This window comes from Grus americana, chromosome 5, assembly GCF_028858705.1.
Source record: "Grus americana isolate bGruAme1 chromosome 5, bGruAme1.mat, whole genome shotgun sequence".
In the NCBI taxonomy this organism is placed as follows: Eukaryota; Metazoa; Chordata; class Aves; order Gruiformes; family Gruidae; genus Grus; species Grus americana.
The window spans coordinates 54,728,235-54,753,546 of NC_072856.1; the positions used below are offsets into that span (position 1 = coordinate 54,728,235).

The 25,312-nt window shown below is 44.0% G+C and overlaps 1 protein-coding gene across 1 annotated transcript in view; it reads left to right on the forward strand.

Annotated features, from left to right (window-relative positions):
* The first annotated feature begins 345 nt into the window (after positions 1–345).
* TUNAR (TCL1 upstream neural differentiation-associated RNA) overlaps positions 346–25,312 on the forward strand; it is a 172,358-nt gene continuing 147,391 nt past the window's right edge. The window contains exon 1 of the mRNA XM_054828782.1: positions 346–756. The gene's annotated coding sequence lies outside the window, so the exon portion shown is untranslated. The remainder of the gene's footprint in view (positions 757–25,312) is intronic.

Sequence of the window (25,312 nt, forward strand, 5' to 3'; positions counted from 1 at the left end):
CAGAATCTAAGATTCTTCAGTATGTCGTGTATTTACTCATCTGTCTGTGATGCTCCGTGAGAGACAAGCGATAACACGTGAAAGGAAACAGGTGCCAGAAGACTGATACTGACTGAAAGGAAAGCAAATAAAAGCAAATAAACTAACAATTAAATGGTAGGCGGCTCCAGAGGAAGGTTGCTGAGGGTCTCCTTGGGGAGATGCCGCCGGGCCGCAGCGCCTGCGGGACGAGCTGCCGGGAGCGGCCGGGGCCACCCAGGAGATGGTGCTGTTGGACCGGGGAAGCGGCACAGCCCTGACCCAGAAGCATCTTTCAATGCGGTCCTCCCTGTTTTCCATCTGTGTTGCATGTTATTCTTTGGGGTCCTCGTTTTCTTTTGGGAGAAGAAGGTGTCAGTGTTGAACCCGGAGCACATCCCGGTCTGATATGTAATGCCATTCCCAGACAGACAACCCTACGCCCTCGATGGAGATGACGCTAGCGCTTGAAGGCGATGTTTTTTCCTCGGACTGCGTGGCTGGCGAGACAGTAATGCCGAGGCGGGGAGCAGCTTCATAGCTCATTGCCCTCATCCGAGCAACCGCCTGAGAAGCACCGTGCCAAAGCCAAACGTTTGCTGGGTGCCCGCTGCGTCGCTGCGAGGGGTGGGGAGCAGCGCGCCCGCTCGCGGGGGCTCCTCGGGGACCCACCGCCTGCCAGCTTCCCTCTGCCATCCTCTGAGGCAGCCTGTCCCCAAACACACGTGTCTGGGAAAGGTAAGTGCGAGGGCGGCTCTGTTGCTCCAAGGCGAGGACTCGAGCGGGGCCGAGCGCAGGGCGCAATGCCGTTTCGTCTGTGGTGTACGGCGGGTGCGGGATGCACAGAGCAGAGGTGCTGCAAGTGCCCGACAGGGTGCACAGCTCCAGGGCACACTCACCCCGTGTCTTGGGGTACAAGATGCCCACCTCCCTCCTGCGCTGGTGGGCCACGGCAAGCATGCGGGTCTGCAGCCGGCTCAGGATGGGAAAATTTGAGGTGGCAAAGGGGAATTTGGGTTTCTTTCAGTCCAGGGTGTCTCAGCAGAGCAAGACGTCAGATGGTTATCGTGACATTTTCTGTTGATTTGCTCTTTTATTAGCATCCTCTGGTTGGGTTCAGAGGCTTCACATTTGGCCAGGAAAGAACAGAAGGAGCAGGATCAGGTCAGCGGACACCCTGGCAGTGGCTGTTCAGCACGAAGTCACCAGACTAGGTATTTGCAGAATATTTAATGGAAGAGTTCAGTAAAGGCCTTTTCCCCAGTTGCAGGAGGGCTTACGTCTCTGAGTATTTCTGCGTGCGTAACCAGACAGTGACTGGGGTTTTATATGTGATGTAAATCAGCAGCTCTAATTCCCCAAGTCTTCTACCTGAGCTGTTTTCTATTTGAACGGGTATTACCAAAATGAGGTCTTTCTACATTCAGGCAGAGAGGCAGAGAGCAGGCCTACTGCAGGTATTTGGAAGGCTTGCAAGGCTTCGCTAAGTGCAGCTGCCGTTCTGCTATGAAGCCATTTTGAGTTTGTTGCACCCGGTTCTCTGTGGCTGAGGTGAGCGTGGCCACCGGCAGTGAAGTGGTTGGTGAGGAGAGATCCATCCATGGGGAGGATGGCCAAACCACACATGGTGTGGACCCACCAGGGAGGCCAGTGGTATAAAGATTTGAGGATTATGTCTGTTGTGCTGCATTTCATCTCCTCTCTTCCTAAACCATTAACAGTGTTTCAATGGCCAGAGGTAGGCTGATTTTTTGTATTTTTGTTTCCCAACTTCTTGCAAACAATAAATGATCTAAAGCTCAGCTGACACTTTGTGGGGTTTTTAGTGCATGAGTAATCATTGGGCAGTGCATGAGGAGGGAGCTGGGTAGGTCAGGGTTTGAGGAGCTCTCTTGTCCAGCGGTAATTAGGTGTCAGCAGCAGGAAACCAGAACACAATACTGAAGAAGCTTCTAACAATTTAGGAAGACTCATAACAGAAATAAAGCAGCCTGAAGCAAGCCTGTTCAAAAACCTTCACTTTTCCTGTGGACTTGAGGTACAGGTCATTTCACTCTGCCTAAGAACTGTCAGGTTTTAGATCTGGTGCTGGATATTGCTCAAGCCCAGGCCTCAGGAGTGAATGCTGTGAGCAGGAGATGGTTTAGGGCTCAGGTCGTGACTTTAACTTGATCAACATGGTCCTGCATACCTCTGTCTTGGAAAGATAAGCTCTTCCTATGTATTAAAGGGGAGTCTCAGCGGGCACCAGACAATAAGTTGCATATTTTGTTTTAAGGACCATTTTGCACTGAACTCTTCGATAAAATAAAGTGCTAAGGATCAGCGCAATGACTCAAATGTAGAAGACCTCTCTCTTCTGAGACCCCAACCCACCAAGCTGCAAAGTCAGGCTTTCTTTTGCCCCAGACGCTTTGCAGTTCTTTCTGAGGCAGGAGCCCTGCCCCAACAAGTAGGAGAATGTGTGCTCTCTTCTCTCGTGGTGGCTGTTGCTGGGTGCTTTGAGATGCTGGCTTGACCCTCAAATGCAGACTTTCCATGTCCAGAAGCAAGTACTATTATCACTATGCTGTTGCAAAGGCAGCTTCCACCACCAGGTTGTTACTGGTTTGGATTATACACTCCAGATTTGCCAGCTGCTGCCTGGTTTCTGCCTTTGGCAGGTCTAAAACATGGGGTAGATGCCTATTTGTTCAGCCTGGGCCAGAGCCATAAGTAGGTATGGAATTCAGATTCCATTTATTTCAGATAAAAATTCCTCTTTTTAGGTGCCCAAATCATGATATGCTAATTTTTGGTTCTTAATCTTAAGCAACATGCAGGAAGGAATTCCAGGCAAGATTACATCTGAAGCTGCAAACAGACATATAAATGTAATACGGGCCAATAACTTAGTGGGAAATAAAGTACTGAAAAGTGACTGAAATTTGAACTTCAGAACATCCAGGTTTTGGCCATGTTGAGAGGGTTAATCAAGAAAGCTCCTGAGAGAAGAGTACAGGAAGAAAAATCCTTAAGGATGCCACGTATTCCACTTGAGAACAATAATAGGATCTAGAGGGCATGTATGTTTCTAACAAAAATAATAGTAGGCAGGCAAAAAGTAAACCAGTACAACGGAATAGCAGGGCTGGAGAGCTTTTTTGAGTCAAATGGGAATTCTTCCAAATTTGAAAATCTAACCTTAGTTTACCAATACATAAATTTATTAATTAGCATAAAGACCAGATGAAAGGGAAATTAAAAGGAAATATGGTGGACTGCAAGCAGCTAAAGTATAAAATAAGAAAGCTTCAGGTTTATCAGTCAGAAAAGCAGAAATAATTAATTGGTAGTTCAGAAACTGGATCACTGAAGATTAAAGGCAGAAATTAAAGAAGATAAAGGCATTGCTGAGAATCTAAATTATTTCTTTGCATCACTCTTCAGCACAGAGAATATCAGAGCAATACCTACTGGGACTTGCTCTTTGCTGGTAATCAAGATGTGTCAGAAGAAGAGCTGGAACAAATCGATAATTTAAAAAGCAGCAAATCATCAGCTCCAGATGGTACACTGAAAAGTTCTGAAGGAGCTTAGTATGAAATAGATAATCTGCAGCAAAAACATGCCTTCCCTAATTAAGAATAGCTATTTCATTGGAGAAGTGGAAGGTAACAATTATACACAAAGTTAAAACCAGGATCGAGATAATTTAAGGAAGCACACTTTCTTTACCCAGATATACATTTCTGTTTCATAAACTGGCTGAAAACAGAACCTAGAGTAGGAAAAAAGGGAAAGAAAAAAAAAAAAGTGAAGATGGTGTCATGATAAAATCTAAAGAGCAAGGTTTCTGCAAAGAAAAATCATGCCTCATCATTAATCTGTTATAACTCCAACTGAGCCAGTCTTGTCATGGATAAAGCAGCAGCAATCACTGTAATTCAGATAAACCTCAAAGGACCTTTGGCCTATGTAGGACACTGTAACTCAAAGAGAGGGGAGCTTGCTGTGTATCTCTTGGCTGATGGGACTGTGTCAGGCTGCATGCCCAAAAAGCCCTGACCATCCTTGGCATCTCCGTGCTGCATCAGTCCCATGACTTGTTCCTGCCAGTGACGGTGTTGTCCCACCTACATGACACCAAGTCCTGCTTTCAGCTGCCCTGGGAGGTGAGAAACTGAGAAAGGGGATGAGCGACCTATTTCCAGCCTCCAAGAGACGTTAGCCACAGGTTGTTTCTGTATGCCTGTTAGGTTTACGAGTCCGAAAAGTTGAATATTGCTGAGAAAGCCAACACACTGCTTTTAAATTTTAAGTCCTACATAGGATGTAAAGGCCATTCTGGGGAACTGCGGGAGGGCAGAAACTGGGACTTGAGGAGCATCAGTGGCAGCTGTGGTGGGGGACCTTCCTGCAGATAGCACCAAGATAGCAGCTTTGTGGTGGATACGTGCATGGGGAAAGAAAAATATTAACAAAAATGTTAAGAACCTCCAACTTGTTAGGTAAAGCCAGGGGCTGGTTGGTTGAATTTTCTTTACCACTGCCAGTGTCACTCACTAGAGGTACATACAGTACTATTTTTTAAAAAAATATTTTGAATTAGCTATGTAACAGGAGGAATTTTGTACTAGGGAAACAGAAAATTAACATGGTGAAGAATCTAAATTCAGAAGAAGAAAGAAGAGGGAAAGTATTAATTCCACCCAAATGCCATGCATGAATTAATTAGATACAGTTTCAATGTCAACATCATTTAACAACATCCCTGTATGTTTATAGCGAATACTCTGGATGAGCTGAGAGGAAAATGTCATCAGAATCCACAATTTTACCCTTAACAATGTATTTTTTTCTGTCTTAATTTTATGCAGATTGGGATGATTTGTGGCCTCCTTATTGTGTTCTTTGTTCCCACGTGCTGCTGCAAAGGTACCTGCCTTCTTCCATGCTGCCAGCAAAGGCTGACAAACTGCCCATGTTACCTGGGGAAAAAAAAAACAAAACTCAGTAGGATTCTGTGGAACAGTTTTTATAAAAAATAATTAACAAATACTTCATGCTCAGATCCTTTGCTAGAAATCAGCAGTTTTCATCAACTTCAACCAGTGGTTCTTCGTTCTTTTAGACAGACAGCAGAACTACTACCTCCTTTCCACTACTCCTTTATCCTTTGTTTTTGCCTGTCAGTACTCCTCCTCCACTTCTGATCTTTGCTTCCATGTATTCTTCCCTCATTCCTAGGATCTCCTCTTCTTTCCCTTCCTTTCCCAGGTATGCGATGCTGCTGTTGCTCATCTTCCTCCATACCTGCTGCTGCCTCCCCATAGCATTGTCGGCTCGCAGCGGTACTGACTCTGGTGCCCAGCAAGAGTCAATTGTACCAGCACAGCTCATTAGAAGGCGTAGAATGCTATGCCTCATTCTTGAGAGCTGCACATCTGAACATCAAAGTACGCTCTGCTGATTAGAAAATACCGATTTACAGGAACATTAGATGATGCAAACTAAAAAAAAAAAAAAAAAGAAGAAGAAGAATTTACAGGCTTCTGGAATAACCCTGCTGGTTTTCTCTATTCTCTGTTCTGTACAGTTATTTTCATATCAGCAAGCTCCAGTATACAGCATTTCTAGTGTTTCACTTTGTATTTGCAGCAGCATGAGCCACAAGACACCTGGAGAAGCTCTGTATTTATGGGTGATAAACTAGACTGTAGATTTTAGAAAGACTTTGTTTCACCTTTTCCTTTAAATTTTCTATGCAGTCACAGAAGCGAGGAAAGGATGGAACAGAGGTGCCCAGGACACCTTTAAATTAGCTAATTTAGATGTGAAATCAGTTTAGCCATGGCCACATGGAGCAGAGCAGCATAGCTGATTCACTCAGCTCCCCAACAGTCCCGAGAGTCCTGCTGCTCAGCTTTTTCAGTGCTCTTCTATGGGAAAAGCCTCCCCTCTCTATTGCCATGGGACGCTGTGGCTCGTGTCGTCACACAGTAATTCAGCTACTTGACGTGACAGTTTGATGATATGAAGGCTTGTGGGCTTTTCCAGATGCAAGATCCACAGCAGAGCTATATCGCTGACACTTCAGGGTCACTAGGTTTGGGTCCTTCCTTTCCATTTATGAAAACAACCATAACGGTCAAAGCTCAAGAGAACTAAGACCCTACAAAAAACTTGAACCACTTGTACATCAATGCCATCATCAAATGTTTCTTTGGAGCTGAGTCTCAGACCAGCATGCAGTGATCTTGTTACTTCTACGCTAGCAGAATAGCAGACAACTCTGACATCTCTTCCTATACCCAAAACTACTTTGAACTAGATAACACAAAAAAATGTTGGGGATGGTTGCCTAGAGCAATTCTCAAAACCACTCTGTTCATCGTTAAGACAAAGAAATTTTTCCTCCTCAGTAGCAGCACTATGGAGTGGGAAATAGAGATTATAGGCACAGTCTTGAGAAAAAGGTTTGTGTTAATTATCAATAACATCTTGAGAACTCTTCTAAGATATCTAAGTGGTGAATGTTTGGCTTGGCTCCAGCTAGCAGAAAAAAATGGATATGTTTTCTGATCATCCTGCCAGAATAAGGCAAATTGTAACCATGCAGTTTGCGATCCTCCTCCACCCCCCTTCATGGCTTAAGGTAGGGTCTTTGAGTTGGTGGACAAGTTGTTTTTCATTTTTTTACCTCCCAAAAAATGATGTGGGAGAGTGAAACTTCAGATCTTGTGTCTAGGAGTAATTGCTATCTAGTTTTCTACTTGGAGAAACCAAAGTTAAAGGAAAATTAAAGAATTTTTTCTCAGAAGAAATGTATTATTTTGTCTTGTCAGTTATTGTGAGGGTTTTTTTTGCAGAACTGCTGAGTTCAGCTGGAACTTTAGGTGCTTAGTTGCTTTGAAAATCGTGCCCAGGGTTTCCAAATCCAGGCAAAGGGCCATGATGGTTTATGTAGTAATTCTGGCACTGAAGATGAAATAGAGGATCCCCCTTTCAGAGAGGCCCTCTTTCTTCAAGGACTTCAGGGATTGTAAGTACTGAAACCTTGCTGTTTAAAGTCCTTTCCACTTCGAGGGAAGCTGAATTTGACAGGGAAGTGCAATCCTCAAGTTCAGCCTGATATGGTGGAGCCCCAAATAAGACACTGCATCTGAGCCCCCTCTAGATTATTACTTGACATTTCATTTTTCTTGTGGAGATCATGAAGAGTACATAATGGAGCTCTACAACATCTCCCCTAAAGAGCACTGGGAGCTGGTATCCTGAGAGGACAATAGGAACCTATCAGTTTGAATTCTGTTAGGCAAATTCTTGTTTCACTGTATCAGTAGTTGGGTTAATACTTCGCTCTGTTCACTGTCCTGCTTTGATTGCAATTTCAAATGCTGAAGCCAATCTGATCCCTGTAATTTTACCTTCTGGTTTTTATACCAGTTGGCACGCTATGCTGCTATCTTGCTTTTTCAGTCTGGATGTCTCCATTCAGACCTTCTGAAAACAAGTTTACCCTATTCTGTCATGCTGAATATTCCCAGTGAGTCCTGGAGACTGGTTTCTGGGGACTGACTTGACTTTGAGATCACATCCTGGAGGATAGCGGGATGGAACTATAATTGGTTTCTTAGAGTTGATTTTCTCCTCCTATTAGCTGATCGCAGATGAGTGATTCACTCACTTAACTTTAGATTGGCTCATGAGATTGAAGAGCCCTTGCTTGCACTCATATTTTAAATGTCTCCTACCATTCCTTTATAAACAGGCATTTGAATGATAATAAGTTTGAACCCAAAGTACCTATTTTCTTTACCACACTGAAGTGTTGCTGAAAGCATCCAAAGTTTGGCTTAGCTGTTAAGAAAGTGATTTACTGTTTTTCAAAACATACTGCTGCTTTTGTTGATATGCCCCACTGGAGCTCAAAAAATGTGTATTACTTTTATTACCGTGATAATACAAGCCTGTGCACTTTCTGATGAAATTCAAAAAGGCACTTGCTTTTCTTCTGCTTGTAATTAGGGCAGAGAAAATAGTTCAGGAGAAGACCCAGACCTCTTACAGCAGTTTGTATGGGGGCCACGGTCATGATGCCAAAGCAGGAATCGTGAGACTCTGTAGGCTTCGTTTCTGACTCTGCTGGAGATGCTTCCTCCAGGTCTCAGGTTCAGTTTCCTGTTACATCAATGACTTAATCTAATTTTTTTTTAATCAATGAAATAACACTGACTAACCCACTGAGTAGGGTTTGTGCTTGAGCCCGTTTCTGCAGCGCCAGTGACAAGTGACCAGTGATGCTAGGTTTGTTTGTGCCGTCTCTGTGTCCTCCTTGGGAAAATGGGCCGTATGTGGTGGGATACACAGGCTGAAAAGCGCTTTGCTGTGGTGCTGCTGTGTCACAACTGTGTGTAAAACCTGGGTAGGTTTTAACATGAGAGTTAGGCAAACATTGGCATCTGCATGGAGGTGTCTACATGTGAAACAGCTGTCTGTGCTCTGATCATAGTCAATGATGGTCAGTCAGTACTGCCAGAAGGGTCCAGAGAGGTGTGCAGGCACCAGGGACTCAGTTCAATTGCTTAAACGTAGATGTCTGGTGCCATTCGAGACGTCCTGGAGTAAGTGGGACATCCATAGAGAGTTGAAGATTTGGCACAGGACTTTTGCTGTTCTGGAGTGGCAGCTGCAGGCCACACTGGAGATCTTCAGCTGCCAATTTACACAATCAGTCCTGGCTGTCTGCTTGAGAGTGACCTCAATTGCTCTCAAGGGTCTGCTTACTGTATTGGCCAAATCTCCCGACGATGGCAACCTGGACACATCACTCGCATGTAGACACCTGCGTGGGGGTATCTTCGCCTCCAACCGAATCCAGTCCCTTATGGCTAAAGATACAGATCCAGCTCCTGGAGACATTTAAATATCTAGGTAAACAGCTCCAGAGGGCAACGTATTCAGCCTATTTTTAATACCTATTATAGGATGGAATGAATTTCTCTCTGAAAGTGCCTTTCATCAAACTGACTATAGAGAGAGACTGGGCATATTAGCTGTTTAACTTTTAGGTTAAGAAAATGGAAAGCATCCCACTTTTAGTTCGGATGTAATCCTTTTAACTCCACTGACCCAGAAACAGCTTTCTTCAGTTACCCACAGGAAAGGCCATGCGGAAGACCTGGTAATGATATTCTGAACCTCAGGAGCACCTTGAATATTTCTGAACTTTGCAAAACGAAATTGACTTAAAGATAGTTGGAACTGAGCTAAGCATAAGCTAAAAGGTTACTGTTTTCTCTTCTTCAGATAAAATTTTACACCTTTGCAGCCCAAAAAATCTGTGGAAATGAGAATACCTCCTTGCTCTATTTCCCTGGACAATTCCAGCCTTCACCACTCCAGGTGGTGTTTTCTTATCTCCTCCCTCTATTTTCCTGCTTTCTGAAAGATGAAAAGACCACAACTTCACTAAGGTTGGTCTGGGAGCCATACAAACTGTGATGGCTGCTGTGGGACTGGTGGGGGAAGTTCTGTGTGGGAGTAATGACATTTTCAAATTAAGGCAGGCTGACCCAGATGCTCTTTATAGACATATCTCATTTAGAAGCTTAAGTGAATTATATGGTCAATGTTTTAAAAGGAGGTGGGAAGGGGAAAACTGGGACAACTGGAAAAATGCGACAACAGCGAATGTCTGAAAAGTGCCATAGGGACTGTATACATCCACAATTCACCGGTCACCCTGGGCACATGGCGAAGTGGAAGTCATTGCAGCAAAGCAATAGGTCAATCCTCAGAGGGTGTAAACCTGGTTAATGCCACTGGGATTAATTTTGCATATACCAATAAGAACCTAACTCTCACCAGTGTGAGCTGATGGCTGTGGTGAGAAGGTGATAGTGTCAGCTTGATATATCATTAAACAATATTATTTTGCCTCCATAATTGTCCAGAATGCAACATTCTGCAGCTGCTTTGATTAGTTTATCTTTTTATCTGTATATAGATGATGAGAATGACTGGAACTTTAAACAAATCCCACTTATTTATTCTTGATTTACATATATATAGAAAAATGCACATTTATTTATCAAGCAGAGAGCACAGAGTTATTGGGCTAAAAGAGCCAAGCAAATCCTGACAACTAGCAGTTTCCTCATGGTCACTATTCTGTGCGTAGATCTGTGCAGAGTGTCATACGTATTTGTATGGACTTCCAAGGAAACCCAGCAACAGCATGACACTGACAATTTGCTATCTGTATTCCTGTGCTGCCTTGTTTATAAAGATCCTGAATGATCTTACAAGGTGTAAGGAAAAGAGGGTCACAACAAACACTGTGCAAAGAACAGTGCCAGGCTGCTGAAGTCCAGCACTGGCAGGGGATTTCCCCGAGAGATCTTTGGCAAAACCAAGAACAGAGTCGTGATTCCTTAGCTCTGCACCACAAAGACAAGGCTCTCTGTAGCGCAGTCACCTAGGCAGTCCAGGTTTCCCTCTACACGTGCCGGTCATTGTAGTCAAAAATCCTGTCTACTAAAGCAAATATTGAGGTTTGCTCTGTGCAAATAGACTGTGATGCCATGACTACTTGACGGTCTGGAGATCTGCTAGGTTAATAGTGTATGATTGCAGCATGAGCCCATAACTGAACTCCTCCCATTTGGGGCCACCAAGACACTGAGCTCGTGTCCAGTCGAGGAATACTCTCCTGTCGGATGCCATGGGCTGTTGGGAAGTACCCTGGCACCCAGCGGTCAGCCACACGTGGTGTGGGTCCAGCTGTGTTCTCTGGCTCTAACTTACTGTCATGATCTGGAGGTTGGAATAGAGCAGAGGATGCTGTGCTGGCTGTATAGCTCCCGGTGTCCCCTGGGGGAACACTTGGGAGGATATCCCATCCTAGAGAAGCTGCTGAAGGTGAGCGCACAGAGAGACGGCAACAGGGATACTTTTGGCATCCTGAAGTGGGAGAAACATAACTGGGGTGAGCAGTGCGGCTGAAAATGTGATACTTCTAATGAATCCGTACCAAGCATTTCCCTTCTTCCCCTCCACATCTGTGCCTCCCTCAGCTCAGCCGTCTGTACACCTTTCTTTCTTTAAATCAGCACTAAAGTCTCTTATTTGTGAATTTCCATAGGCAGAATTGAATTAAAATAGACCAGCAATAAAGCACCTCTGCCTTCACATCCACTTTTACCACTTCTTGTAATTCTCTGTGTTGATTTTACCAACGCTTCACTCCTCCAGATGCTGTCACAGCTTTCATCCTTCAGCACAAAGCTTAGGGAACCTCATCAATCAGTGCTCCTGCCTCAGGGCAGCAGGTGCCTTAGCTGGCGTTATTTGCTGGAAGGAGAGATTTCACTCAGGTTAGGCTGGTGGGAAGAACGGTTGATGTTGGCAGTGGAACTGGAGGAAAATCATGGTCCCGTGCACATTGGGGGTGGCTAACTCTGTCACTAGAAAACATCATCCCTCTTTTGGAGTAATACATCTGACAAGTGAACCCACCTTCACTATTAGTTTAGATCATGACAGGAAAATAAACTCTCCTGTATAGAAGACACCACTTGTCCTTCACTTATGTAAGTCAGAGCTATGGCTTCTGGGCTCTTACTGAACGCCTCCTTTTCTCTGTACTTTTCCAGCTCATTTGATACAGTTTTGTGCTGTTGTTTTTGTTGGGGTTTAAAAAAATGCTTGGTGGAGAGGAAGGCTCATGTCAAAAGGTTTAAGCTTTGGGTTCAATTTGGATGAGTGCCTGAAATTTAGCTCTGAACCAGTGGTAGTCTTTGAATTTATAAATAGTAATATCCACCTGAGATTCTGGTCCAAAGCAAGAGCAAGGCTTTTATTCTGTTCAGGTTCCTCATTCTCTGCTTATCACCACAGCATATAAGCATTTTTCAGGCAAGCAACAAATGGCATGACTAACAACCATGTAGCGCTTATTCTTTCTTCCCAGCAGTGTTGGTGAGAACGGCCAAGGTCTGGACATTCAGGCCAAGGACTTGAAAAGGCATTTGATATTTTTGAGTACACTTGCAAAATATAATACAAACTATCTTTGGGAATTTTTCTGCTCTTTGCTGGCCCAAGTTAATCGAATACGGGACGCGGGTTCAGCATCCTTTCCATTCCCAAAGCCACGGAGTGGGCAAGAGTTCATAACAAAGTCTTCAGCTAAAGAAGCTGGTTCCCAGGATTGGATTGATCAAATCAGATAAATTAGAGTCTGAAAACAGCTGAAGACATGACAATAGGACAGGAATAATACTTTAAAGGCTCATGCACAGGTGGTGCCGTGTGCCGTGTAAGCAAGTACGTCTCCAGTCTGCTGTTCACTATATTCCTGTTCCAACACAGAGTCCTGCTGTAATCTGTTGGCAACAGGCTGTCCAGGTGGATTTGAGAATTTTCGGCTTATGGTAAGGCTGAATATGTCACCAAGGTAGGGCATTTTGTGCTAGTTGGAGATTTCTGTTTCCAGTGTCAAGAAAGACAAGACAGACAAAATGTTACCTTTCTGACTCCCGTACACAGGGCAGAGGGTGTCCAGCAATACCTGGAGTCTGAAGGAATTCTTTCACCTGCAAAAGGTGAGCAGAATTAGGAGCTTCTTTTCTTAACTACCCATGATTGAATACTTTAAGTATTTAATACTTGTATTGAATCTCAGATAATTGCTAAAGTGCTGAACTGCTGTCTCAACGTATCCACATGCAACTAATAATATTGATCACTCTACATTGACCTTGAGAGTTAATAACTGGTTTTTCCCTTAGTTTCCCTTGATGAATGGTGCTTTCTACATGCCAACATATAATTTTGTCAAGCTGTCAGATCACAGGGTCTGATCCTGCAGACACTGAAATGCAAGCAGCGCTTGCTGCAATGGCAGTTTCTTTGGGATCAATAACACTATTTACATCTAGGCTGAGAACAAACGTACTTTTTTACAGGATCTGGCCTGCGGCGAAGTCTACACAAGTATTTGTGTATGAGTCAAATTACCTGAAAGCTGGGTAGGATACATGTGTAAAGATTTGGGGGTCCAAAAGCCAGGCCTTATTTTCTCCATCTAATAATAAAGTGGTTCTTTTTTTTTTTTTTCCCCAAAGTCTTTCTTGAAGTAAACACCTTGGTTAAGACACAAAATAGAGAGGTAATTGAAACAATTTATTTGTCTTGTCTCATTTGGAGGAACCTTTAGAGGTTTTTTTACTCTAGGTAGTCTGAATAACATCTTTTTCCCAATTGGCCTTGAACAAACTGAAGAATTCAGTTATAGTTACTTTTTATTTATAGGCTGCCTCGCTTACCTAATCCTCATTTTATTAGTATTATCTTATAATGATTCACCAGTACTGCTCTTGTTTTGTACGACATTTTTCTCTTAAACTCCTATTGCGCTGTGTGCCTGTACACTCACACACATCCCTCTACTAAAAAAAATTTCTGTTGAGATCCCTACTAGAAGATCAGAACTACCGCAAGACTGGAAATGGAGAATTTAGCAAATAGGGTTCTGTCAAAGTCTCTGAAACATTTTCATTCTCTGCTACAGAGAAAACCAAACAAATCCAGAATGTCTGGAGTGGCAGTACCAACCCAGAACTTGGCATCACTGAGAAAAGCTGTGCAGAGCTGTATTATCCACGAGACACAGAGTGAGGGAGTTTGGGGGAAGAAATACGCCTCTTCATGTAAGTTTTCTCACATCAGCACTAACGCCCGTTAGTGGAGCAGTGCGTGGGAATGATGTGCTGATAATCCCACTGCTCCTTCTGTGGAGCAAATGGAGCATGCTGTCCCATAACAGCAACCACCCAGCACTTCTTTAGCACTGATTTGTCTCCCCCATAGACACGTATAACCGCCCCCCTTCCTTTGGACAACTGGCATTGTCTGAAGACATTTTATCTTTGTAAAAAGCATCTTGACAAACTACTTAAACACTGCTTCTTCCCTGCCTTTGTACTCGTTTATCGCCTCCCCATTGCATCCTCAGCTAAAACAGATTATTGCAAAATCCATTTAAAAAGCACAGCAGTTTTCTGCTGAAAGATATCTAGAGGGCAGCAAATCCAGAGGGAAATCTCATCCTTCAGTGCAAACGAAACCTCCTCTTTTATTTCATTTCTGAAAAATCAAGCATGGAGTTACATAAAGCCTTTTTTTCCCCCTCTACACAAAGCAGCAATAATAATAAGATATCTCTATAAGGCTGAGATATAATCATACCTGGGAGCAAATGTTTAATTTGATTAAAGCTTACTGTAGTGGGCAAAGACTCTGAAGTTCAGGTGTGAGTTAAGAAGAAACTGCTCGGCCATCTATAATCCTATCTGAAAGCAAATGTATTTTTAGAGTACTGCTGTGCGACATGGAATGCTCCCAAGTTATTTGTGCATAACCATGGTCGATGTGGAGGATATATTTAAATCAATATTACGATTGTCTTACTGATTGTAGTTCTGTCATTCTTCATGTTTGGTTCAAATCCTAGTTGGTCAAACAGTAGCTGGGATGCAATTAACTGTTAGCAATGGAAATGAAGGCTTTTGTGCCATCTTGTTTTATTGTATATTGCTTTCTTCAGCACATTTTGAAGCCCTTTGAGAAGCAGTTCTACAATTACACCTACTGAATTTCATCACCAACAGTTAATGCATACAGTAATAGGGATGTTGGAAACCTCTCTCTCATCTCCTTTACATCTTATGTTTGTTACTTGAGGTTTGGAGCTTGGCCATAGTGGAGTTATCAGAATGCTTAAAAAATATAAATCATAGTTTAAAAGTATCCATGCAAATTTGAGTTTTTACTCCATTTTTGAAGATTTTCACTTTAATGGCGTATGGAAAACTGACATTTGCACATTGAGAGGTGCAAGTAGAGGCAGATCAATGCAACTTCATGTGGACACTGGCAGTAACCAGAGGGAAAAACAGACAAGCTCCGCCGAGCGCACTTGGGAATACTGGTGCCTAAACGGGGGAGCCGTGCTGAGTGCCCAGGACACACGTAACACAGCTGTGCCATTTGAATCTGACCTGTCCTCAGTCCAGGCTGCAGGCACAGAGGATAAGGATCCCAGGGGAGCATCCCTGGGCACTGAAGCCCTGCTTCTGTTTCAGCCTGCCGGGAGGGGTGTCTCCCATTCCTCGCTTTCTGAAGCTGCAAAATGGGGTTAATGCACTGACCTCTGTTGGTCTGATGTTTGCTTTTACATCTACTGATGAAAAATGTGATATGAGAGCTGTGGGTGATTGTTATTATTGAGGGGCAACATATTTTGCATTGAAATAGGATAGGACTTACACGGGAGAGAGGAGGATTGGGTCTGCATGATCAGTTTTCTGCTGGAGAGCATGCCTGAAATGAGAAGGATTTATGTGGTACCCTGCCAGTGTGCATGGCAAAGGCTGTACCAGAACACAGATAATTTCCTGCTAATTGCATTTCTTTTGCTGTACAAACCTCTTTTCCTGTTTTATACATGTGGTGATTTTGCACAGCTGTCATTACAATACATTAAAATATCAGTGAGTGTTTGTCACTAGAATAGCCAGTGGCTACTGAATATACAAAAGGCAGCGACTTCCTTAAATGCCTGCTATCTCTGAACATCCATATGTTTCTTTTGTAGAAAGGAAAGATTCCCTTTCTTCCTCCAGCTTTGCTACAGTTTTCCTTTTGCCTCAGGTAACTGTTTGTAATGTGAACCACTCAGTGGTTTTCCAAAGCAGCTGCAAGTTGTGAGGTGCTGGTTCAGAATGATGCAGCGCTGAAACCCACTGGCCTGCCACTATTTAATGGCAATATATAACGGCTTTTTTTTCCGTTTATTTGTTTCTTTTTTCTTTTCTTTTTTTAAAGATGCTTAATTCACATGTTTCTGGTATTGGGCACTGGCAAAACCAGAAGCTTTTGGCCTCTGACAGGCGTCAGCCTTTCCTCCCTCCAGAAGCAGGGTCAGTCTGGCCATCTGTGGGCTGGATGTGGCCCTCTGACTTTTACAGAAAAGGCTTCATGCCTGGGATATCAGCCCAGAGCCTGATCCGGGAGGCGAGATGCTCCTCAGGCAGAGTGGAGCAGGGGCAGAGCACGCAGGGGTGCGGCGAGGTGGCTGCCAGGCTCATCCGGGCAAGGGAAAGCGGCTTGCAAGGAGGGGGACCCCTGACCCCGGAGCGGCTGGGGTACGGGTCAGTGCTTGCTGCAGGCAGAGGATAGCTGGTGTCTGCCTGGGGTGGGAAACGGTTGTAAAATGGGGAAAGGATGCCCAGGTCAGGGGATTTCACAGAGGAGATGTGGCTTCTGCCAACAGCACTCCGTAGCATCACCCTCAGTTGCACTGTCCTTGTCCTTGACTGCACAGAACGGGCCAATTTCACTCAGGGCTGGCTGCAAAAGGGGAACTGTGCACACTCTGTCCTGGGAGAAGCAGGTATATCTGAGCCATCAGAGGTTAAAGTCTTTTGGACTCCTGTGGTTGCTTAGAAAACTCTTGCTGCTTTGGGCTTCACAGATTAAATGGAAACACCATTTACATCTGCTTAAAATCTGAATTGAACTTGAAATTTATGTTCAGTCCAGTGGTGAATGTAGCTGCTGTTAAATTGCTCCATTAACTATAAAGCAAAGTTTAATCTGCTGTGTTTTACTTTCATGAAGTGCTTCTAAGCACTGGTAATGTTCCCTTTATTGCATCGCTTTAACTTTACAGAAACGGAAAGCTTTGTCCTAAAAATAAAGGAAGATCTTAGGATTAAAATACCCATGAAAGCAATGCAAAGATTTTAAAAAAAAAAAAAAAAAGAGAGAAGGTAGGACCAACATTACCAGGAAGAATTAAGAGGAGCAACATTGGAGCAACTTGCTGCTTTGCCTTTGCCTTTCCAAATACCCAATGTGGTCAAAGACCCCACTAAAGTAGATTACCTGAAGAACTCATGGAAAAGAGTACAAGTGCAATCCAGAAGGGCAATTACTTTTTTCATTCAGATTAGAATTTTTCAGCTTATAACATGGAGTTAATTGCATCTTTTTTTTTCCTCCTTTTTTCCTGTAATGGTCCTTTGCATAGGTTTAGTCATCCTTGAGGGCAGCTGCTCCATCTATACAGCAATTGCCAGATGATTACCTCTTTAATGTTTTCACTGAGTACTTTGCTGGTTAACCTCCTTAACTGGAGAGCTGCTTATTGATATTTATGTCTTGTCAGCATAGAGGTTCATTAAGCATTGGTAAATGACATGTTTTCATATCTGCTGACACTAGAAATGCAATATGATCAATTGCAAATTGACTTTAGTGCGGCAATAGAGTGCATTTACCACACATCAGTGGATCATTTGTACAAGCAGAGCTGGAATTTTTATGGCTGTTTATGTCTCTCTAATATCCAAGTATAAATTCTCCCGAGTCGAGCAATTCTTAGTAAAACAAAATGCAAAACCCAGTCCAACAAAAGATCACGTATCGCAGGTCAGCTCTCAGCACAGGCCATTTTTGGCCAGCGGGGTGCTGAAGGTGGTGAAACAGCCCTGCCTGCCTCACCTCTGCCAGCAGAACGAGGGGAGCTGGGGCGGGCTCTCCCCTGGCTCGGGCTGCACTGGGGCAGCTCCCCAGGGCTCTGCTGGCTTGCTGGATCACCACCACCTCCCTTTCTCTCCTGGGTCCTTCTCCATCAGGAAGGTAACACTGAGTCTTGCCTGCAGCCCAGGCTGCTCTGGAGATGGCTTTGTGTACGTGTGAGCCCCAGATGCTAAGCTGACAGCCACCTCCGTGGCTGGGTCCTGCTGGTGGGGAGCCAAGAGATTCCAGTCTCTCAGGTGTGCGTGGTGTTTTACTGCTCTGCCGCTCGCTCTTCTGGTAAAGAAGTTGAGCTCGCACAAAGTCGGGTCCGAGGTGCCGCTTCCTGATATTTTCTTACTGCAGCAGCAGTTCCTGAGGAAGCTGCAGTTGCTTTTAATGGTTCAACCTCATTGTTAAACTGACAGCGGCCTTGGGGATGGGGACGCTGGGGTCAGAAGGCAGGGCTCTGAAACCTGTCCTGCTGCACGTGGTGATAAACCATCCGCTGCAATAGCACTGGCAGGCACTGGGGATCTCCTGCAGTGTGGAGGCTTGGGGTGCTCTAATCTCCTCTCCGGGATGAGCCCCAACCCCATGCCAAAGGCACCAAAACAGTGACCGTGTCCCCTCAGGGTGCCTCCTGCCCAAAGCTGTGCGTGTGCCTAAGAGTTTTGCTGGGTGCCCCTCACTGGAGTACAGGTTCCCTGTCCTGTTTCCTTCTGACCAAAATTTCTAGGTGCTATTGCTGTTTCTGTGTTTCTGAGAGTGGTCTCTCCTTTTAACCAATGTGCTTGGGCTGGAGTAGGTTGCCTTCACAGATACCTCTGAATCTCTGCACTTCTTTCTTCAGAAATATGTCTCAGTGGTGGGGGTAAAATTTTCAACTCTAAAGATCCAGGCAGATTATATGATACAGAACTGCCATCAGAGCTAGGAAAAGTGTATCTTCATCTTTAAAAGAAGAGATCTTTTTAAGCAAAGGTCTTCATTAAAATACATCATCAGGTTTCAATTTAACAAAACACTCTAAAATAAAAGAAAACCATGAATGCAGGCAGTAGCTCTGGGAACAGCCAGTGCTGATTTACTATGCCAGGACATATCTCCTGTACAGTTAGATTATTATTTTTCTGTACTGCTCTGTCACACGTTGCATGTCTGAGATTCCTCACCAGTAACTGAGAAAAAGCAGAGAGGATTTACTTGCATTAAGTCCATTATTTTTTTTACTGGAGGAAAAAAATAATGGCTTGTGTTGAAGTCTCTTTGGGAAGAAAATAAGATCTTTGCATTGTTTTAATAGGGGCAGCTTTGGTAACTTAAAAAATATTTGTAAGTTGAAACATCTTGACATTCATCTGAAGTATCCTGGCTCTTAACTGACGCTTTTCTTCAGTCGGAATATTTGCGATATGCTCTTGGCTTTATATGCTGTTTCAACTTTTTTGTTTTGTCTTATGAAAATGAAATTAAACTTCAGATTGTCTCTTCTGTATAGAAAAAAACATGGGCTTCCGATCTAATCTGTTTGGTTAGTGACCTTCCTGAGGAAGATTTTCAGTGCCGTAGTCTTCCTGGTTACAATTATTCTCACTGTATATCCAGAATCATATTTGCTCATGTGCAGCCGAAGTGTTGGTTGTGTCTGTTTGCATTGTTTCAGCACGTGAATAACAGAATGCTAAATTAATATTATGGCTCCCTAACAAAATGGCTTTGATGCAAGATTTTAATATCATTATTTTGTTAGGGAGCCATAATACTGATTTAGCGTTCTGTTATTCACAACTCTGAGCCGATATTGATGGACTTATTAGGAGTACAGCTGTGGAGTTCCTGCTGAGGTAGAGGCAGACAGATGAAGGCAAGTATCAATCCAAGTTTAAGACCATAAGGTGGAATAGATGGCAGAGCCAGTGATTTCAATCTTGGTTATGAACATGCTGATCATCCCCACACCTTTTCCCCAACTCCATCATTTTTTAGCACAGTGCAAGGCCAGATCCTGCCCCGCGGAAAGCCGCAGCGCACTGGCAGCACAGGCTGCAAACTGTGTGTCTGAACAAGGCATGTTTTTAAAAAGAGGGAAAAAAAAGGTACCCACTGGTCACAAAATTGGAATTTTTGTTTAAGGAAAACAAGGATAGACATGTTGAAGCTTGGAAAGGTGAAGCAAAAGGGGCTGTCTAGGGAGGTTTGCATGTCTAAGCAAAAAGTGTGGTGATTCCACTAAATTCTTGACAGACTGCTTGCACACACAAGTGAGTATGAGGAACATTTGGAAGGAAAGAAGGAAGGAAGATCAACTGCCCTGTGTGTTTGCAGAGCACATATACATTCCTTCTAGCATTTACCAGGAGGGATAGTATGTAAAAATATGGTATGTGCTGTGCCAGTAACAACCAAACAATTTGAGATCATAGTGAGTTCTTAACATTTTCCTTTCCCTTCTTAAAAGCAAATAAAAAGCAATTTTATTTCAACTGCCTGAAAGATCAGGAAAATGGCTAAATACATAATTTATAGATAATTCTAACTCTGGATGATGATGCCCACTAACAACAAAATGCAAGAAAACAAGATTCCAGAGTTTTTTAAACTGATCTCTTAAAATCTGCCGGAGACCTGCCGGGGCCAGGCTTTCTCAGAGGCACTGCAGGCTCCATTTCTGCTGTGTCCGACTGTCCAAATAGCAGAGGCACTGCCCGGCTGTACGACAAGGAGCTGCCTTCCTCTGGGCTGCCTCTAGAGCCCGGGCAGAGCTGTGGCTCTTTGCAGGAAACCCCCTCTGAGATCCTCTGCAGAAACCATCATGCTCCAGCTAAGGGGTGAGGGCAGACATTTGTCACTCCCTGGCTCAGCATGCATTTTCGGAGGCTGCTGCCCATCCCAGAGGTGTAGCTGGGCTGGGGGCAGAGCCGCTGCCCAGCGCGGGGCGCGGAAGGACGCGGAGCAGGACCCACGGGAGCTGTGGTCCCGCTCCACACCGCTCCTCCGGTTTTGACAGACAGGAAGCTGAGTTTCAAAGTTACACATAGCTGCAAGGATGAGGAAGAAAATTGACCAGAAATACCAAAAGGACCAGTATTTCATTAAGGAGGATAGATTTATTGACTGTCTAGACTGAAGTTAGTTTTGTATTCACACTTTAAATTAGTTTTAATTAAGTTTAAAGTTTACACTCATACCGTCTAGCCATTCCCTGGTTAGTTTTATGAAAACATTAACCTTGACATTTTGACAACTTTTTTCCTTTCATTTAGTGTCTCATTTAAAGTTGTTTTCATTGTCTGTGGTTTAGCGATTCCCTTGGTCTGCTTACACAACCCAAGCCCTTTGAAGAGTGACAGCTCAGCGTGCCCGGTGGCAGCTCTCAGCTTAATTCTCAGTTCAAGCCGAGCAGTGGAGCTCTACCTCTGTGGTACTGCACCAGCACGACACCAGGTTTTGCAGGCAGCGATGTGAAATTTGCCTTCATGTTTGCACAATGCGCTTGTGAGAACAACACCCTGGTGCCTTCCCAGACTGCAGGGACCAGGGACCCGCAGAGGACGTGGGACGCTCCCTCGCCTCGGTGCCTAGGGCAAGCTGCTCCCGTTGTCCCTCCTGTTGTCATGTACACACATGAGTCCTGTACATCCCAGTGCAGGCTGCCTCTCTGGAAGATGCTCCAGCTCCTGCACAGGAGGCCCTAAGCAGTTCCTGGTAGCTTCTGCCCTGTGCTGGGACAAAGCCGTGCAGCACACAAGGATGCTCTGACAGTTCCATGCTTTGACTCGGAAAGTCCAAGTTCAGCATTGCTGTATCAGAGAAATGCCCCAAAGCACCTAAGAACTTCATGCAAGACATACTTAAATCCTTTCTGCTCCAGCTTTCTGAAGATATTGAGGCAGAAATGTATGCAAGCTATGTAGGTTTATAGTGATGCAGGTGGGTGCTGTGAAAGTCACGCTGGAATCTTTCCACAGCTCGTGCCACTTAAATACCACTTGAAAGCCTGAGTCTTTAAGTTTTACTGATGTGTGTCTTCTCAAGTGTTTTTCTCTGCAAAGCCGCTGTGGTTATTAATTCATTGGAGTTCTCGAGGCGCCAAGGCAGGGCGCTTGGGTGTCAACAGCAGCACTTTGATAGACAAACAGGGAGAGGGAGAAGTTGTAAACATGTTTCCAGGGATCGAGGGGAACTCACCAACTCTGCAACTGTCTGAAGAAAGGAATAACCCTCACCTCTGCACCCTTGCACAACTTGCCTTAAGACTGCATTATGTTGAGGAATTACCATTCCAATCCCACTGACTGAAGGTGAGAAATTGTCTTTCAATTTTGCTGGAAAAGGGGAAAATGAAGGGTCTTCGTGGTGCGTGAAAAAACCAGAGAAAAAGCAGTAAGATGGCGTAATTCAGACCAAACTCCTGTGTGAGGCTGGAAATGTTGCTGGTAGGAGCTGGCAGAGGACAGAGATGGCTGCAGAGAAGCTAGGAATGTAGATAGTGTCATTGTGGCCATTGAGGACCAGCCTTCCCTGTAAAAGCTGCCTGCGTGCCCTCCTGCTTCTCTGTCAAATGTTGTCCAGCACGTTGGTGACTGGATAAATCAAGTGCACCCTCTGGTTCCAGTTTTGGGAGCTCAAGGTGAGAGCATGGAGTCACCTGCTCTTATTGAAGGTCACTTTCTAACTTGAGTGTGAATCAGAAGCTAAGAAGAATGGTGACATTTTACAAAGTTAGGGCTACCTGAAAACGTGAAAGATTCTGCCTCATGTAAGGCCGCAGGGAAAAGAAGGTTGGGACTGCATTTTTAATATTGTTTGGGAATCCAGGTCCCCAAGACAGGCGATGACATCCTTGTGAGCTCGAGGGAGCACTGCAGAGTGTGTGACCCCATGTCACCGTCTGCTTCCTGGAGATGGTGACATGTTCACAGCAGGAACATGGTCCCTGTTCCCGGGGTGGGGAGAGGCAACGGGGACCTGAGGAACCAAACAAATGCTGCTTTTAAAAACCTTCACTCCTGAAGAGCAAATACATCTCTCTCTTTGCATAAAGTGAGGGGCTGAGGATTAACTAAGAAATAACAAACATAGGATTTTCGTACTGGAATTAGGATTTAGAGAAATCTGATGAAGCAAGTACTGTATACAGCTTGAGATAAAATAGGCATAACAATGAAATTGATAATAAAGGAATCCCCCAATTGAATCCTCATTGATTTCTTCTGACACTGAGAAAGAAAAAGCCAGGTGTCGTGGTTTAACCCAGCAGGCAGCTAAAACAACCACCCAGCCCTTTGCTCACTGCCCCCAGTGGGATGGAGGAGAGAATTGAAAAGGAAAAGGTAAAACTCATGGGCTGAGATAAATACAGCTTAATAGGACAGAAAAGAAAGATAATGGTGATTATGATAATAATAAAAATAATAATAACAATAATAATACACAAGTGATGCACAGCACAATTTCTCACCACCCAGAGATGATGCTCAGCTGGTTCCTGAGCCACACCATCTCCTGGCCAAACCCAAGCTATATACTGAGTATGATGTCATATGGTATGGAAGATCCTTTGGCCAGTTTGGGTCAGCTGTCCTGGCTGTGTCCCCTCCCAGCTTCTTGGGTGCTCCCCGCCTTCTTGTTGGCAGGCCAGTATGAGAAGCTGAAAAGTCCTTGACTGCTTAGCAACAACTAAAATATTAGTGTGTTACCAACATTATTCTCATCCTAAATCCAAAATACAGCAGTACACCAGCTGCTAAGAGGAAAATTATCCCAGCCAAAACCAGGACACCAGGTCAACAGATTGACAAGCATGGTGTGAAGGAAAAAAGTAAATTACAGTCAGGCAATAATCCCAAATCAAAAGAAGTTCAGAAGAAAGAGAAGTGTCTAAGCTTAGCTGTTTATAACTGAACTTTACGAGCATGGATATTATTCCCTGAGGACACGACTGTATTGATAATTCCAACAATAAAATTTAAAAGGAAAAAAAGCACCAAACAACCCAGAAGAATGGGTGACACTGAGGTATCAATAAATTATTTGCTCTGCCGTGCAAAAGAAGTAAAAGACTGCCCATAAGCATCTTGATTAATTCTGCAGCATTCTGAGGTAATGCCCTGTGTCAGAAATGCGGATTTTTTTTTAAATGAAAATCTTTTCTTAATCACTCCAAAGATTAGTGGCACTGATTTACCACTAACAATTTATTTATTATTTATTACAGTTTATTAATATTATAAAAATCTAATCTGTTTTCTCATATTAGTTTCACTTTCTGACTTCACCTATATTGGATTGCAAAATCTGGCTCAGTAAACTATCTTTTCAACACATTTGACCCTCACTGATAAGAATATTGATTTTGTTTTAAAAGACCTGGCCTGGCATTTAAGTCTCCCGTATCTGATTCCCACGCCTGACACAAACTTTATATATGGTCTTGAATAGAGAGCTTAACTTTTTGTGCCTCATTTGCCTCTCTGTAAAATACGACTTTTAGGAAGAGAGTTCCCGAACTTAATCCTCCTAATAACTGGAATCCTTCTTCTAGTTTCCAGGATGTGTGTGTTTGTGGTAAGTTTGCATCCAATATCTTCATGTCAATATCTCTATTAAATTAAATAGTTCTTTTCCTCTCCTCATACTTAGTTCTTGGATACCTTACAGGCTGCAGTTCTCTCCTCTTTCAGTCTGTGTCTTACTGTGCAAGACAAGTTTTCTAGCCTTCTGTCATGAAAACACGCTCCTCTGACCACCTCCATAAGCCCCTCCATGCCTCTGTTCCGACATGAGTTCTTGCATGCAGTATCCAGATAGGATTTCTATTTCTCTACTGTTTTGTATACAAAGTTCCAGCAAGAAATTTTGCAGAAACGCTTGTCCCCCCAAAATACAGGAATCTTTCTCAGCCTGTTCATTCATAAAAATACCTTGGACTAAGAGACATGTACTTGTGGCACCCCAAGACCATGCCTGTCACTCTGTCCTCCATCCCCCAACACACAAGGAAGATCCAGCTGATAGGTCAGGAGTTCCTGGGGAAAAGCCTGTAGGAGTAAAATACAAAATCAGACACTATGGCAGTGCTAAGAAAAAGAAAAGGAGTTACTGTGCAGCTATGTTTTAAGAAGAAATACCCACATTAAGCAAGAAAATGCTTGAGACCACTTTGTGGGATGGATGTGGGATGCCATGATTGCATTAATCTTCCCTGGATCTCCAGACCCTCTGCTCCTGTCCATGCTCTAGTCTCTCTGCCCTCTTGCAGCTGCTGACTGCAAGAGCTGCCTCGTGGAGGCAAAACTAGCCCAACCTGGGGCCCCGTTGGCAGCAGGACATGCCTTCACGGCATCCTGGCAGCCATAGGGATCAGCATTTTGAAGGAGATCGCTGCTGCCAAGGAGGAGACGGATGGAGTTTGGGCTGATGTAAAGTGCTGCCCTTCTGCAGGGCTCGCAGCAGCTGTACTGAGTTACTTCGGCTGAGTGATGGTGCTGTGCTGTTAGGGAAAAACCACAGGTGATGCACTTAAATGCAGTTAATGGGGTAGCCTGTAGTAGTTCTGGTCTGGAGCAAACAAGATTTTTTTAGTCCCTGGGAAGACAGGTATGGTCTACCTTGCTCTTGATATGGTGTGAAGCTGGGATAAAGGGAAAATGTTAGGGACAGAAATTGTCAAATGGGGGGTTTTGATATGGCTGATATTTCTGGGATTTAACTGATGATGGCT